The following is a 17,195-nucleotide window of genomic DNA, read 5'->3' on the forward strand; positions in this document are numbered from 1 at the left end:
TGTACCGCATTCACATACCATCAGGTAAACCAGGCCGCGAGTTTGGCAATTAGCGAAGTGGATAGGCCGGAAGGTTTCACTATTAGGAAGAGAAAAGATTTTTTTTCCTTATGAGGGGACAAGAGGAACAGTGTCCACACGGGAACGAGCCCCGTGCTGGGCAATGCTTTTTCCTAGACTCCCCTTTGTATTCACTCTGGACCAATCTGTCTTCGACAGATCTGGCTCTTTTGTGGGTGATGGATGGAGTATCATACAAATTGTTTGACCTTGAGATCGTCCGTTAGTATTGTCCAGTGTCGTTGGATTATTCCTTTCATTTGCTTATGCTGTTTAGAAAAATGCATAATTATCCTAGTTGGATCAATTTGGAGTCAATTTTAGGTTTGTGTTTGAAAAGGAGTTCATGTCGAGATTTTATAACCATTCTATTGTATGCTTTGCGCAAACAAGAGTGACTACAGCCTCTCTCTAAAATTCTGTTTTGGAGTTTACCTGCTTCCTCTCTGAAGAGGGTATCGCTGGAATGATTTCTATGAAGTCGCAGACATTTTTAATACGGATTGGATTTTTTTAACGTAGTTGAATGAAAATTGTCAGCATGCAGCACTGTGTTACCGGCAGCGTTCTTCTGGAACAGAGTGCTGCATATCCCTTCAGGATTACACTTGAACATCAAGAAATGTGATGGTATTTTGTCATGTACCATCGTGAATTTTAGATTAAGATCATTGGTATTGATCTTGTAAAAGAACTTCAACAAAGTCTCTTCCGCCCCTCCCAGATAACAAAGACGTCGTCAATGTATTGGAGCCATGTGGAAATATGGCTCATATATTCGACTTTACACACTATTGGATTGATTTACTAAATGTAAATAGATTGTTTACTTTGCAAGGGAAATTTTTACTTTGCAAGGTGATGATAGTGAAAATTTCTCTAATTGGGATTGGGTATTCTTTGCAAAATGAATTTTTATGGCATTCGCTAAGCTAAGGAAAAATTCCATGTAAAGTGAAATTTCCCTTGCAAATTGAACAGCCTATTTGCCTTTAGTAAATAAACCCCTATATCTGAAGGTCCTCCTTTATGCAGTTGTGATAGTGCCATGTTCATGGGTATTGGATGAGACAGGTATTTAAACAGTACACAGCGACCAAGCATAATTTAAACATACGGCATAAAGAAGAGCTGAGATTTCTTGATTTTAAGAACTGATGTAATAAAAAACTGGCTGCAGAGAATAATAAATATTCTACAGGCAGGCTGTAGCCATTTAAATTAGTTTGAAATGTCTTTTTGCTTTTTGACTTTTTAATAGCCTGTACCAGTGGCAGCTGGTGGTTTTTTTGGGGGGGCGGCAAACAGCCCCCCACCCCGGGCCGCCGGTGGAGCAGCACTACCCCCCACGGCACTAACACACTCCCCCACCACCACCCGCTGTCCATACCTTGAATGCGGGCAGTGAGAGTGTGGCGGGTTTGGGGAAATCTGCTCCAGTGCCTTCTCCTGGAGCAGCTTCCATGGTGTCTCCTCTCTCCTTCTCCCGGCGCTAGGCATCCAGTAGGATCGCCAGACGTTTTGGCCAATCAAGAAACAGGTTTCATACCTGCTTCCCAATTGGCCGGGAGGAGGATCAGTGTTGCAACAATGAATTTTCATTCGCTGTTGCAACACACCTGGGTGGGCTCCAGACGCAATGCTCTGCGTCCCAACTCCACCCTATTTTGAAGCCTATTAAAGCCTATGGCTGTAATCAGTTCTTCAAAAAAAAACCTGGTCGCAGTAATTCATATGCCTGGTGACCCGAAAGGGGCTGGACACATGAATAGGGGCGGCCGCAGCGGCAGTGGATAGATTCATGCTATGCATAATTCCATTATGTATATAGGGGGTGGTGAGGGTAGGGGGGGCGGGGAGCCCCGGGCGCCCCTAATGAATGGGCTGCCCCTGGCCTGTACACATTAATAAGAACTCATGTGTATAGTGTAATCCGCTCAGTTCCACACTTTCAGCCTGGTGTTCGAGCAGCTTGTTTCTTTTTACTGTGTGTCTATGAGTTGGAAGTCCTATTTACATTATAATATTAACAGGGGCAAGAAGAGAAAGAAAAAAATTATAACACTTGTCATTGCAGGTGAAAAATTATAGTTGTATAGTGAATTATAGTGAATTATAGCTTGCATCTCTGGTAAAGCCCAAGGGTTGTGTGTGAAGGAGTACCTCAATGTGTTATCATGCTGGTGGTCCCAGGATATTTTTTTTTAACCTAATACCCATAGATATTGTATGCTGATGCTTTGGCATGTTATACCTAATAAAGATATTAGGTATAACATACCAACATGTTATAACATAACTGTTTCTGCAGGATATATAACACTGGTCATCACCATCACAATCTATGTGCACCTGAGAAACAGTGGAAACCGTGAAGCCATGATATAATATATATACTGTTTAAATATATACAGCATCTCATAAAAGTGAGTACACCCCTCACATTTTTGTAAATAATTTATTATATCTTTTCATGTGACAACACTGCAGAAATGACACTTTGCTACAATGTAAAGTAGTGAGTGTACAGCTTGTATAACAGTGTAAATTTGCTGTCCCCTCAAAATAACTCAACATACAGCCATTAATGTCCAAACCGCTGGCAACAAAAGTGAGTACACCCCAGTCCTCTTCTACTCCTCCATGACAACATCACGAAGCTGGTGGATGTTAGAGACCTTGCCCTCCTCCACCTTCCAACCTCACATGATTACATTTGGGCCTGCAAAAGGTAATTTAACCATCCGGTGCTGTATTGTGGGTTGAGGGAGCTGACAAGCCAGCTCTCCTGATACCCTACAAAATCTTAATATTTGGAGTAATAATTAAAATAATACATGTTTGCCCTGTCCACCCCCACCCCATATTAGTAATGGTTTAAAAATATGCTAGTCCTCCTACAAATGTCTGCTTCTTTCATCACATCAAAGATTTCATTATTAACCATGATAGCATAGCAATCTGTCTGTGGTGAAATATGCACTTCTTTTTTCCCCTATACACTCAAACTTGATTGACCGATTTATTAGGAATGTGTCCTCACACTTTCCTTCTAATTTATCTTCACTCAAATTTCCAGTCCTGATCTCTCCTCTGTTACCTTACTGTTCACTCCCTATTGCACCACAAAAGTCAATATATATTTTAGAACCCAGCATTCTCCTGTAATCCTCAGGACATACGCCAACCACGAGCCACATATAACACATTCTTATAGCAGGGGGGAGGGGGGATGGATGAAGTCCCAGAAACCTTTTAACGCTGTTGGAAAGGAATCTGTGTGTTGTAAATAGACAGTGAGGGGGCTCTGAAGAATGGCAGTTATCATGAGTCAACATCCCTGTTGGCTGTAATATCAGAACAAGTTCTACCTTAGCACTCTAATTCTGTCTTTCTTTCAAAGCAAGTGTATTATGTTAACTCTTAAGTGTTGCTTTATTTCTATGACTTTTTGACAGACTTTATTTAATAACACTAACATTTTTAATGCACATTTCTAATGAATTAGATGTAAGTGGAATCTATTTTTATATTATATAGTATCTAGTCAATTACATTTCTTGAGTTTATGTAGTTGGTAGTCAGATGGAGCATGTGATATTGTTAGGGTTACTATGTGAGTCTCCAAGAACATACTGTAGATCACAAAGTCGTATAGGTGCAAAATTAATTTTGACTATTGCAATTAACATTTGTAATAATTATATAACTACAATAATACATATTCCTATTACTTTAGCCCAGTGTTTATCAACTTCACAACACAAGTTTCCAGTAGAAGCACGTTTTCAGGACTTCCCTCTATTTAAAAATGTGCAAAAATTTCAGAACCAGTTATAGTAAAGAAATCACCTATGGGAAATAAGGAAAACCTAAAAAAAAGACCCGCTGGGGTACTTGAGGACTGGTACCGAAAAACAATGCTTTATCTGGAATTGGAGCAAGCTCTGAGACATCTACCAGTCACCCTAAAAAACAATGTTTCAATTTAAAGTGGAACTAAATCAAGTTTGCAAAACTTTGGTGGCAGGCAGGTTTTTATTGCAGAAGAGACTCTGTAAGTCTCTTCTCCCAAAAAAATTCTTACCTGCCCACCAGCAATGTTTTCTGTAAATGTTCTCTGGGTCGCACATGTGCAGCTCAGTGTACAATCCTGGCGCCTCTAGAGTTAGTTAGTTAGCTTGTTATTTGGCTAATCAGGTTGAAGAAAGACACTAGTTCATCCTGTTCAATCAGTGAAAAAAATAAATAAATAAACCTTGATATACACAATTCTATACCCACAGTTGTTCCAGAGGCAAAAAATGCCAGATTGCACTAACTTCCATGTGCACGTGCAGGAGTTATGTCCCCATTGGCCAGCCAATCAAAATGGCCAAAAATGACAATCCCAGAGGAAGATCAGGCGAAGATGTCAGCTGCAGCAATGGAGCTATGAGAGAAATGACGGCGGTTGCAATAAGGTAAATCCCAAAACATTCTTCTGGGACCTATCTACCTAAAATACCCTTCACTGCAAGATGGTCTAATTACCTGGAGCTTCATGGCTTCTACATCTGCATGGCCTCCCAGAAAAAAAAATCCAAGTGTGAAGCTGCTAAATCAGGTTGACCTAAACCCAGGTGAACAGACCCTTGCTGGTTCTTATGTGGTCTTACCATCTTGGCAATCTTAACTTTTCTGTAGCCACTAATTCTCTGACATATTTGCATTCCCTTCAGAGAAGTATTGTTTAATGGTGCATATGTGAATCAAACTGTACACAATAAACGGCATCAATTCCCCATTTTAATGTTTAAATGACAGTCTGACATCATGATCAGAGTTTTTATTAGGAAATATTTCTCCTAGGCTGCTTACCATTGACCTCCCCTCCTCATCTTAACTCAATAGACTAGACATGCTCAGTGTCTCTTGAGGGAGAATGACCATGCTGCAGGAACTCAGAAACCAACTACACGGCAACTTCTCATGTGTCTACCTCTTGGAGAGATCCAAAATGCAACCTCAAACTGTTCATGTCTCTTCTGAAGTGTACCACACAGCACCACGCATGATGATGCTATCTCTCCTTACCATGAAATCCACTAATTCCAAAGAGGGCAAGTCACACAGGGGGCTCCATAAAACAGAACTATTATAAAGTCACACAAAATAACTAAGTCCCTTAGTTACAGTCCCTTTTTCCAAAAACCTGTTACCTGTCTACCATTGATTTTTATACTTTGTGTACCCAGGATGGTGCACATCCTAAGTCGTATCTGATACCAGTAAACATAGCAGTGCTGAGAACATACATAACCATTTCTGAACCATAAGAAGGCTGACTGCTGTAATGGCAAGAAACAAAGCAGCTGGGAAGTGTCGGGATCTTGTGTAAAGTGCCTGACTGTTCTATTCCAAAATGATCACAATGTGCTTTACCTCGCAGGAGAAAATTAGCAATGAGTTAGTCAAGTATACACTGCAGGAGCTTTGTTACTGTTTGTATTGGTGCCAAATGCCTCTTTGGGAGGGGAAACTCATTCTGTATACAAAGGCTATTTACAGCAAAGCTATGATGAACCTGAGGCCAATTCTCTGTGAAATACATGGTTTTATTAGAAGGGCTTGGTTAGTCATCAAGCAATTGTTAGTAATTTTTTTTTTTCTTAAGAACCCTCACACAACTGCCATGAACATGACAATACAACATTTTGTAAAATAGAAGAAACAAAGCCTGTTGGAGTCATGGAAATGAAGACTAAAGATACCAATGGACAACTGATATAAACTTCTCCATCGATGTCCTTTACTGGACCTGGAGTACCAAGAAAATTCCCAGGGGTCTGCCCAAATCATTTTCAGTGTCATATATAAAATATTGTAGTGTTTAACTGGAATACAACCAACACACAAACATTTATATTTTCATTTCAGTATGTTTTTCAAGTTCAAATGTAGCTAATAAAGTACATGTAGGCCCTAAATGAATGGCATTTAGTTTGCTAAAGCTCTGTGTATCATAAATAACTGCCATTTAACCACTTATGGACCGCCCGCTGCAGTTTTACATCACTACTTTGAAGAGGAATATAGTTAGCTGCCATAACCCCAGTATCCTCTTCCTCTTCAGCGGGCGGTCTGCTTTCAGATAAAAGTGGTCTCTGCAGCGCATTCACCTCGAGATCACTTTTGTTGGTTGAGGGAGGGGCCCCCCTCCCAATATGCTCATATGCCCTCCGCCGCTTACCAGAGCCGTCAGTAGCGGCAGAGGCAATCAAATCCTTCTCCTGGCTTGGTATGGAGATGAGTGAGGGGAAGATGGCCCCCACCCGTCTCCATATCATTGCAGGGCGGAAGCGACGTCAAAACGTCACTTCCGCCATATCTCTTAAAGGGCCAAATTTTAAAAACTTTTTTTATTGCATTTTTGTGTAAATATGATATTTAAGAGGTCCTCTCATGCTTTTTTTCTATTTCAAGGGATGTTTACATTCCTTGTAATAGGAATAAAAGTGACACTTTTTTTTAAAAGAACAGTGTTAGGCCTCATACACACGGACGTTTTAACAGCTGATTTTTTTAGCTTTTTTTGCTGCTTAAGAACGCCACTCCCTGTTATTTAATGGGCTCATACACACCATGGCTTTTTTGAGCTACAACAGGCACGGTCGTTTCTAAGCTCCAAAAAAAACCAAGAACCAGCACGTTCTGAGGCTCCAGCGCTAGAGCTGTTTTGACGCCGATGCTGAAATAAGCTCAAAAACGCGCATTAGCGCTATACCAACATTTTTTAATTTGAGCGTTTTTAAGCTGTAAAAATGTTTATGTGGGTAATTTGGGAGTGAAAAATAGCAGAGGGATGTTTTTTTTACAAAAACGCACCTTAGCATTAACACTTACAAACAATGTTAAACGCGCATTGACGCCAAATCAAAACGCTAATAACATCGTGTTTTTAACGCTGCTTTTTTTTCCAGGTGTTGTTACTAGCTTTGCAGCCCATTTTTTTTAAACGCCCGTGTATATGAGGCCTAAAAATAAAAAATAAAAGGTAAAATAAATAAGAAAAAAAAAAAATTTAAAAGCGCCCGGTTCCACCGAGCTCGTGTGCAGAAGCGACGGTGTTCAAACCACACATGTGAGGTATCACCGCGATCAGTAGAGCTAGAGCAATCATTCTAGCCCTAGACCTCCTCTGTAGCTCAAAACATGCAACCTGTAGAATTTTTTACACATCGACTATGGAGATTTTTAAGGGTAAAAGTTTGATGCCATTCAACGAGCGGCCACAATTTTGAAGTGTGACATGTTGGGTATCAATTTACTGGGCGTAACTTTATCTTTCACAGGATAATAAAAAATGGGCTAACTTTACTGTTGTCTTATATTTCAATTCAAAAAAGTGTATTTTTTCCAAAAAAAGTGCGCTTGTAAGACCGCTGCGCAAATATGGTGTTACATAAAGTATTGCATTGACTGCCATTTTATTCTCTAGGGTGTTAGAAAAAAAAAAAAAAAATATATATATATATATATATATATATATATATATATATATATATATATATATATATAATGTTTGGGGGTTCTAAGTCATTTTCTAGCAAAAAAAATGTTTTTAACTTGTAAACAACAAATCTCAGAAAGAGGCCCGGCCCGGTGGTTAAAAAAATATATTTTTACAGGAGTTCAACCTTTTTTGCTGATCCTCTGCAACCTCAGTTCAGCCACTTCCTGTCACTCCAGTGATGGCTGTATAGCATTTTCCAGGGCAGGTTACTGATGGTGAAAACAGAGCACCCTTTACAGCATAATGTGTGTTTAAATAGCAACTAGAAACCTATGTGACAGAAGAACAATGCAGAACCAAAAATGGGAGACAGGAAAAAAGTTCATTTCAGGATACCATGGTATTATTTATTTTTTAAACTTCAGGTTTAAAAATATTTTAAAAAATAGCTTTGAAATTACATTAGCATGTTAAAGATTTTAGTTTTTGGGTTTTTATATACTTTTAATGAAAAAAATATGATTTTCGATCTTCCGTTTAGAATACATATCATAAAGGAATGCTGCTAATGAAAGATTTCCCAGACAAAAAAAAATAAATTAATCATAGTGGGGAATAAATATATGAAATGTGAAAACTTTGCTTAACAAGTGGGATCTACAAGCCTAAACGTAATCATCAACGCCTTTTTTCACCCATCTTTTCATTCCTTTTCAATCAGAAAGGTTATAACTGCAAAAGAAGATGCAGTGGTTTATATTGCAAGAATGTAATACGCTCTTGTATTGCATAAAACACATTTCGATTATATATTATAGTAGTATGATGCAATAATTGGCATGTGCTTCCATACACAGCAGCTTAAATCAAGGGTGATTGCTACAAAATGAATGAAGCTACCAATACCCTTAACAGAGTTAATATACTAAGGTGTAATAGACTAATTGGTAGTTAGTGATGTAATAATCTATTATATTATTTACCAAACAGTATTACAGTGCTTTTTTTGTCTTATATGTCACTAAATTGTTTACATGGATGCTATTGTCAATTGATGACACATAGAAGTTGTTTTTATCTAAGCAGCTGACATAAATTAAATACCAAATTTTGGGCTTTATAGAACAAGGCTTTTTATTCAAAATTAACAATCAGCCTAGGTCATTTCTGCATTTTCACACTTTGGTAGCAGGAGGGCCCGAGGCTACCACATTCTGACTCAGGAAATCATGGTGTCATCTTGTGTACAGTGGATGTGCTGGCCGGATGTAATATTTCTGGTGGTACATGGACATAACCTTCAATATAATGTCTTCTTTGTATGCACATTTTTTAGCAAAACACATTCAGAATTGTTTATAATGTGCCATGCAAGTCAGTGTTGTTTATGCCAGACTGAAGAGGTTTAGTCATGCCCTTTGTAAAACTGTACAGAATGAAAAGCTCACACAGGAAAAAACATTCTCTGCTGTTTTTGGTTAATGGACAAAAATGGTCTGATCCAATATTTGTGAGCAATATGACTCATGTGAGCATTGTCTGCAGTGACTTGGATAGGAGTGGGCAATATAGTGGTTTTAAAGAGTTGGGAGTAGTTTAGGGAACAAGCCTGGGTTCTCCTCAGTTCGTTTCTGCAGTTTTGATGCTGCAGTGATATCAGGTATGTTCTTTCTTTGTACCTTGCAGCCCTTCATATTTTCCTGTATCCTTTTTGCACCCTTCCTACATTTGTTACATAGTTACGTAGTTAGTCAGGTTGAAAAAAGTCCATCTAGTTCAACCAAAAAAAAAAAAACACCATACAATTCCATATACACAATCCTATATCCACAGTTGTTCCAGAGGAAGGTGAAAAACCCCAGCAAAGCATGACCTAATTTGCTACTGCAGGGGGGAAATTTCTTCCTGACCCCACAAGAGGCAATTGGATATTCCCTGGATCAACTTTACCTATAAATGTTAGCACCCAGTTATATTATATACACCTAGGAAATAATCCAGGCTTTTTTTTAAAGCAATTTACTGAGTTGGCCAGAACCACCTCTGGAGGGAGTTTACTGTACATTTTCACAGCTCTTACTGTGGAGAAACCTTTCCGTTTTTGGAGATGAAATCTCTTCTCAAGAGAGAATAGATTAACTTCCTCTAATCTTTCCTCATAGCTGAGCTCCTCCATGCCTCTTATCAGTTTGATTGCCCTTCTCTGCACTTTCTCCAGTTCCCTGATATCCTTTTTTTATGATTTGCACATGGGCAAAATGATATCTCTTTCTCTGGAGTCCATACCTCTCTTAATACAAGAAAGGACTTTGCTCGCTTTGGAAACCACAGCTTGGCATTGCATGCTATTATTAAGCTTATGATCTACCAAAACCCCCAGATCCTTCTCCACTATTTGTCCCAGAAAAGGGTGTGTGAAAACCCCATCCCCTCATATAAAAGCATTGCAGCAGCATATTACCATAAGCCTTTGCCTGCACATATTTATGCATGCTGTTTCATTTGGACAGCTCAACAATGGTGCCCTCCTCAGCCCCTCCATTTCTTGGGGCTTGTTCAATAAGATCTCCTGGCCAGAAGTCCAAGGTAGATAAGCCTAATAGAAATCTATGGGTCTGTAATGCAAATGCATAGCCAGAAGAGAAAGGACATGTGGTGTGGGATGTAAATAAACAATGGAGAGTTGGATCTCAATAAGTATACATCTCCAGAGGGGAAGGATGGGATCGGTTAGCTTATGCCAAAGGGGCAAAAAGAATAAGTGCACTTTGCTGTAAAGCATAGCGCTCAACTGTCCCTGATGTCAAGGGACTGTCCCTCCTTTAGAACAAAGTCCCTCTCTCCCTCTTTCCTCCTTATTTGTCCCTCATTTTGGTCTAATCTATATAGTTGTATATAAAATACTCAATTTATCTTTCAAAAATTGTTTCCCAGTGCTAAACCTTTCATCCAATTTCTAAATTACTTTGTAAATTTCAAAAGCCAATATAAAGGAATATTAGTGGTTAAAAAATGCACTTGTAGGTTTAACAAATCTTTTTTTTTGTACAATTCTCCTTTAAGGGGGCGTGGAAGGGTGTGTGTCCTATGCCCACATACTTTGCCAATAGGTGTCCCTCATTCCTGACTCAGAAAGTTGTAAAGTGCAGTTATTGTTTAAGGGCATGATAGCTAGTGGGTATCAGCAAACACAGCCTGAGAAATGTGCACATTCACAGCTGTAATGCTCATAATAAACTCATCTTAATATCTTACTAGCTGTTCTAAGCAGGTAATAAATAATATCAAGGACAGCAGGCAGCCTGTCTTGTGTTCTTGTGTTCATAGAGAGGAGACAGTGTGATTTACTTTGTAGATCATAGCCACAAAAACCCAATCAGTCACATTAAGGAGATTTATAAACACCCCATCGAACATAGCTGTAACCAATTATTACTGTGGAATGCCTTCTTGGTGTCAAAAATTAAAATAGCTTGCTTTGTGCTTGACATTGGATATAATTTATTCTGTTCCAAAACTGTTGAGACTTTAACCACTTGCCAACCGCGCTATAGCCGAAAGATGGCTGCAGCATGGATGGCTAGTTCTGGGAGGTCGTCATATGATGGCCTCCCGTTATCGTACCTTCCACGCCCGTTGCAGGGCAAGGAGGGCACGCCCTGTGATCACAGTTTCCGGGGGACACTACTGATCACAGATTGAGGTAAAGAGCCAATCAGCGGCTCTTTACCATGTGATCAGCTGTGTCCAATCACAGCTGATCACAGATGTAAATAGAAGCCGGTGATCGGCACTCCTTTCCTAATGCTGACAGCATGAGGATCGAAGAAGAGAGATGATAACCGGCTTCTCTAAAAGGGACATGCACAGTGCTGCCAATGTGTGCCCACCAGTGCTGCCAATCTGTGCCCACCAGTGCTGCCAATCTGTCCATCAGTGCCTCCTCATCAGTGTCACCTATTAGTGCCACCTACCACTGCCCATCAGTGCTGCCTACCAGTGCCCATCAGTGCCGCTTACCAGTGCCCATCAGTGCCACCTATCAGTGCCCATCAGTGCCACCCATAAGTGCCACCCATCAGTGCCACCTATTGGTGCCCATCTGTGCCACCTATCAGTGCCCATTAGTGCCGTGTATCAGTACCTCCTCATCAGTGCCCACCAGTGCCGCCTCATCAGTGCCCATTAGTGCACAACAGTGAAGGAGAAAAATTACCTGTTTCCAAAATTTTATAACAATTTTTAAAAAATTTTTGGTTGTTATTCGTTTATTTAACAAAAAATTTTAAACCCAGTGGTGATTAAATACCACCAAAAGAAAGCTCTATTTGTGTGAAAAAAATTATAAAATGTTTGCATGACCACACAATTGTCATGCAAAGTGCAACAGCGCCGAAAGCTGAAAATTGGCATGGTCAGGAAGGGGGTAAAAGTTACATAGTAGGCGAGGTTAAAAAAAGATACAAGTCAATCAAATCCAAACCTATGTGTGTAATTTTATATCAGTATTACATTGTATATCCCTGTATGTTGTGGTTGTTCAGGTGCTTATCTAATAGTTTTTTTAAATCATCGATGCTCCCCGCTGAAACCGCTGCCTGTGGAAGGGAATTCCACATCCTAACCGCTCTTATAGGGCGTACACACGGTCGGACTTTGTTCGGACATTCCGACAACAAAATCCTAGGATTTTTTCCGACGGATATTGGCTCAAACTTGTCTTGCATACACACGGTCACACAAAGTTGTCGGAAAATCCGATCGTTTTAAACGCGGTGACGTAAAACACGTACGTCGGGACTATAAACGGGACAGTGGCCAATAGCTTTCATCTCTTTATTTATTCTGAGCATGCGTGGCACTTTGTCCGTCGGATTTGTGTACACACGATCGGAATTTCCGACAACGGATTTTGTTGTCGGAAAATTTTATCTCCTGCTCTCCAACTTTGTGTGTCGGAAAATCCGATGGAAAATGTCCGATGGAGCCTACACACGGTCGGAATTTCCGACAACACGCTCCGATCGGACATTTTCCATCGGAAAATCCGACCGTGTGTACGGGGCATTACAGTAAAGAACCCTCTACGTGGTTTAAGGGTAAACCGCTTTTCTTCTAATTTTAGTGAATGGCCGCTTGTCTTATTAAATTCCCTTACGCAGGGTCACCAGTACGGTATTTATACATTGAAATCATATCCCCTCTCAAGCGTCTCTTCTCCAGAGAGAACAAGTTCAGTGCTCGTAACTTTTCCTCATAACTAATGTCCTCCAGACCCTTTATTTTTCTTGTTGCCCTTCTCTGGACTCTCTCCAGTTCCAACACATCCTTCCTAAGGACTGGTGCCCAGAACTGGACAGCATACTCCAGATGCGGCCAGACCAGAGTCTTGTAGAGTGGGTGAATTATCGTTTTATCGCTGGCGTTAATCCCCTTTTTAATACATGCCAATACTCTGTTCACTTTGCTTGCAGCAGCCTGGCATTGCATGCCATTGCTGAGCCTGCCATCTACTAGGACCCCAAGGTCCTTTTCCATCCCAGATTGCCACAGAGGTTCTCACCCCAGTGAGTAGATTGCATTTAAATTTTTGCCACCCAAATGCATTATTTTACATTTTTCCACATTAAACCTCATTTACCATGCAGTTGCCCACCCCATTAATTTGTTCAGATCTTCTTGCAAGGTTTCCACATCCTGCGGAGAAGTTATTGTTTATAAGTTTATGAATAAATTAAATAGGATTGGTCCCAGCACAGAACCCCGGGGGAACCCCATTTTCCACCCCTGCCCATTCCGAGTACTCCCCATTTATCACTACCCTCTGAACTCGTCCCTGTAGCCAGTTTTCAATCCATGTACTCATCATGGTCCATGCCAACTGACCTTACTTTGTACAGTAAACCTTTATGGGGAACTGTACCAAATGCTTTTGCAAAATCCAGATACACCACGTCTATGGGCCTTTCTTTTATCCAGATGGCAGCTCACCTCCTCATAGAAGGTTAATAGATTGGTTTGACAAGAACGATTCTTCATGAATCCATGCTGATTACTGCTAATGATACAGTTGTCATTGCTAAAATCTTGTATATAGTCCCTTAGCATCCCCTCCAAGAGCTTGCATACAATTGATGTTAGGCTAACTGGTCTGTAATTCCCAGAGATGTATCTTGGCCATTTAAATACTGGTGTTACATTTGCGTTTCTCCAATCAGCTGGTACCATTCCAGTAAGTAGATTGTTCATAAAAATTAGGAACAATGGTCTGGCAATTACTTGACTGAGTTCCTTAAGGACCCTCGGGTGCAAGCCATCTGGTCCCAGTGACTTATTAATGTAATGTTTTTCAAGTCTATTTCTAATTCTGTCCTCTGTTAGCCATGAGAGCGCTTCCTATGATATGTCAAGAGGATAAATATTGCAGTTTTGGTTACTGAAGCCCTGCGATTCCCTTGTGAAGGCTGAGGAGAAGAATAAATTCAATACCTTCGCTATCTCTCCATCCTTAGTAACCAGATTCCCTTCATCATTCTTTATGGGACTAATATGATATGATCTCCCTTTCTTACTAATTATGTACTTAAAGAATTTCTTGGGATTTTTCTTACTTTCCTCCACTATGTGCCTTTCGTGTTCTATCTTAGTTGCCCCGATTGTACCCTTACATTTCTTGTTGCATTCTTTGTAAAGTTGGAATTCTGATTATGATCCTTCAGCCTTGTATTTTTTGAAGGCCTTCTCCTTTGCTATTATGTTCATTTTTACGTTGGAGTTAAGCCACCCACGACCTTTATTAGCACTTTTTATTTCCCATTGGTATGCACTGTCTAATGGCCTTACTTAATATGCTCTTAAAGCATACCTATTTCTATTGCGTGTTTTTTGTTCCTAAGATTATATCCCAATTTGTATCTTCTAGCAAGGTTCGTAGTTTAGGTAAGTTGGCTCTTTTGAAATTCAGTGTCTTTGTATTCCCCTTATGTTTCCTACTAGTGTGATTTATACTGAAACTAATTGACCTGTGATTGCTGTTTCCTAAATTGACCCGTTTTTCTACATCCATGATCAAGTCTGTATTGTTAGTAACCAGTAGGTCTAGTAATGCTTTGTTTCTAGTTGGTGCATTTACCATCTGACCCATAAAATTGTCCTGCAAGACATTTTGGAACTGGTGAGCCTTAGATGAATGCATGCTTCCTTCCACTCAGTCTATGTCTGGATAATTAAAATCCCCCATTATGATGACACTTCCCATCCTTGCCGCTAATCCAAATTGTGATAGGTCCGCCCCCACCTCCTCCCTCTGGTTGGGGGGCCTATAGCATACTCCCAGTATTACTTTCCCCTTAGTTTCATCCCCTTGCAGCTCTACCCATAAGGAGTCCACCTCCTCCCTTGCTCCCTTAGTGATGTAATCTCTCACATTCACTTGTACATCATTTTTGATATGCGAGCCAATCAAGTGCCCAGTAGGCAAGTGGTTAAAGTGAAACTTTAAAGTAATAACGACAATGACAAAGTAATAATTTGCATATCTAAAGCAGTCTGTCGATAGCCAAAACAGCAGTTTTTGTTTTACTCAGTCCCACTGTAGCAATGTTATTACCTGTTGATCCTGCCAGTAAATCTGATTAATTTCCACTTCCTTTAACAGGGTGAGAATACTGTTTATTATCCAGTGAAATTGCACAACAGTAGTGTCACCCTGTGGACAGATTGGCCTAGATGGCCATCAACTTTTTTTTTTTTGCTGTTGCTTAAAGCACAACTCTGGACACAGAAAATACCCTTGTAATTGGGCCCTTGACATTGCTAGGGTTAAATGTTTGTGTTTGCCTAGAAGTGGGGGAATAGGCTGCAATACTCAGGCTCCCTCAATCATTGCGCAATATGTTTATTCAGTATAAAAGTGTCCAATATAAAAAAACAAGATGCCAACTCACATGTAAAAGTGCCCTCCGACTGGCACTAAGTCTATCCAGCAAACCAAGTCTGTAAGTGTCACGCCGCTCCGTGTATTAAAGCTGCTTCCTGATGACGTATTGAGCATGCAAAACATGTTGAGGCATAGTGACACAATGGATATATCAGTTCCTGCCTTTGGTTAATAGCCCGGCTGAGAATTGGAACACACGCCGACTTTAATACACGGAGCGGCGTGACACTTACAGACTTGGTTTGCTGCATAGACTTAGTGCCAGTCGGAGGGCACTTTTACATGTGGGTTGGCATTTTGTTTTTTATACTGGAAATTTTTATACAGAATATATATATTGCGCAATGGTAGCATTTTTTAATTATATGATTGAACGAAAGAGGAGTGCATAATAGCACACAGGAGCCCTGGAGGATTGGAGGATCACATTTATAATGGATGATCAGAGTGGATATAGTATCCCTGTTAAAGTGGATAATAACGCATATTATTGATGGTTATCTGGTGTGTGTAGTTGGATGGTGGAGGATTGTGCACTATACTGGTGGTAATAAGCATGTACGGCACTGAATTGGGATATTAAATCAAAGAACAGAGATTACGCACCAGCAATTGTATATTTTTGCATGAATGGACATTATATTTAATTTTTGTGAATTTATTTAAGGGCACAGTTTACATTGGTGTTTATGTATTTTGCTAATATGATGATGTGATTTAATTTTGTTAGCGCGGCTATCCACATTTACATTGGTTTGTTTGATATTTCACATTGTAGTGAAAACAGCTGATAACACATAACAACCACTAACACAAATTTTGTATCACTTTTATTTTGCGCCAGTGACACATTTTTTATATATATGCTTTACAGCATTGTACATGTTTACATAATAAAGAAATACTATATTGGATGTCACCCTGAGTGCCGACCATCCCTTTCCTTACTCTAGTTTTGGCTGTAACATCTGATTTTTTTATCCAGCAGTAATAGTCCGGAATTTAATTAGCAGACAAACCAAATCTAAAAGCCATAGGAAAGTTTACATTTAAAAAAATAAAGCTAAATCTCTCACCTGCTTACTTATTAACCATTGACAAAACAGTTTAATAATATAGTTTGTGAACTTCTTTTATATAATACCACACAGTATTGTCTTACAAGTTTAAAAAAATGGCAAAACAGAGTGCACAAAAACACTTCAAAACCACAAGCACTAGGACAATATATGAGCACTTGAAAAGGCAGCAAACAGAAAAAGATACAGTGCCTTGCAAAAGTATTCACCCCCCTTGGCTTTTTACCTATTTTGTTACATTACAGCCAGTTCAATGTTTTTTTTAATCTGAATTACATGCGATGTACTTTGTCAGCATAATCTGTCCCCTACAATGAACTAAGCAGCCAGTTGTATTATTTATTTATATTTATTTTATGATAGTCAGGGCAGTGAAGGCATAGCTGCAAGGGAAAACTAGTATCACCTGTCCTTTCAGCCAATCAGGTGACGGGCCTCAGGGCACGCTTCCTGATTTGCCGGGAGGAGAATCAGTGTGACAATAGCGAATATTTATTGGTCACCACTGAGCCATTGGCTGCCCGCCATTCCACAATGCAAGCACAGGCAGCAGCAGCAAAAAAAGGGAAAATCTATGGCTAGGGGAAAGCACAGGCAGCAGAAAACATTAAACATAGGATCA

The 17,195-nt window shown here is 39.8% G+C and overlaps 1 protein-coding gene across 1 annotated transcript in view; it reads left to right on the top strand.

Moving 5' to 3' along the window:
• NRTN (neurturin) overlaps positions 1 to 17,195 on the top strand; it is a 253,877-nt gene that overhangs the window by 202,709 nt on the left and 33,973 nt on the right. The gene's annotated exons all lie outside the window — the stretch shown is intronic.

The sequence above is a fragment of the Aquarana catesbeiana genome, linkage group LG01 (assembly GCF_042186555.1).
Source record: "Aquarana catesbeiana isolate 2022-GZ linkage group LG01, ASM4218655v1, whole genome shotgun sequence".
In the NCBI taxonomy this organism is placed as follows: domain Eukaryota; kingdom Metazoa; phylum Chordata; class Amphibia; order Anura; family Ranidae; genus Aquarana; species Aquarana catesbeiana.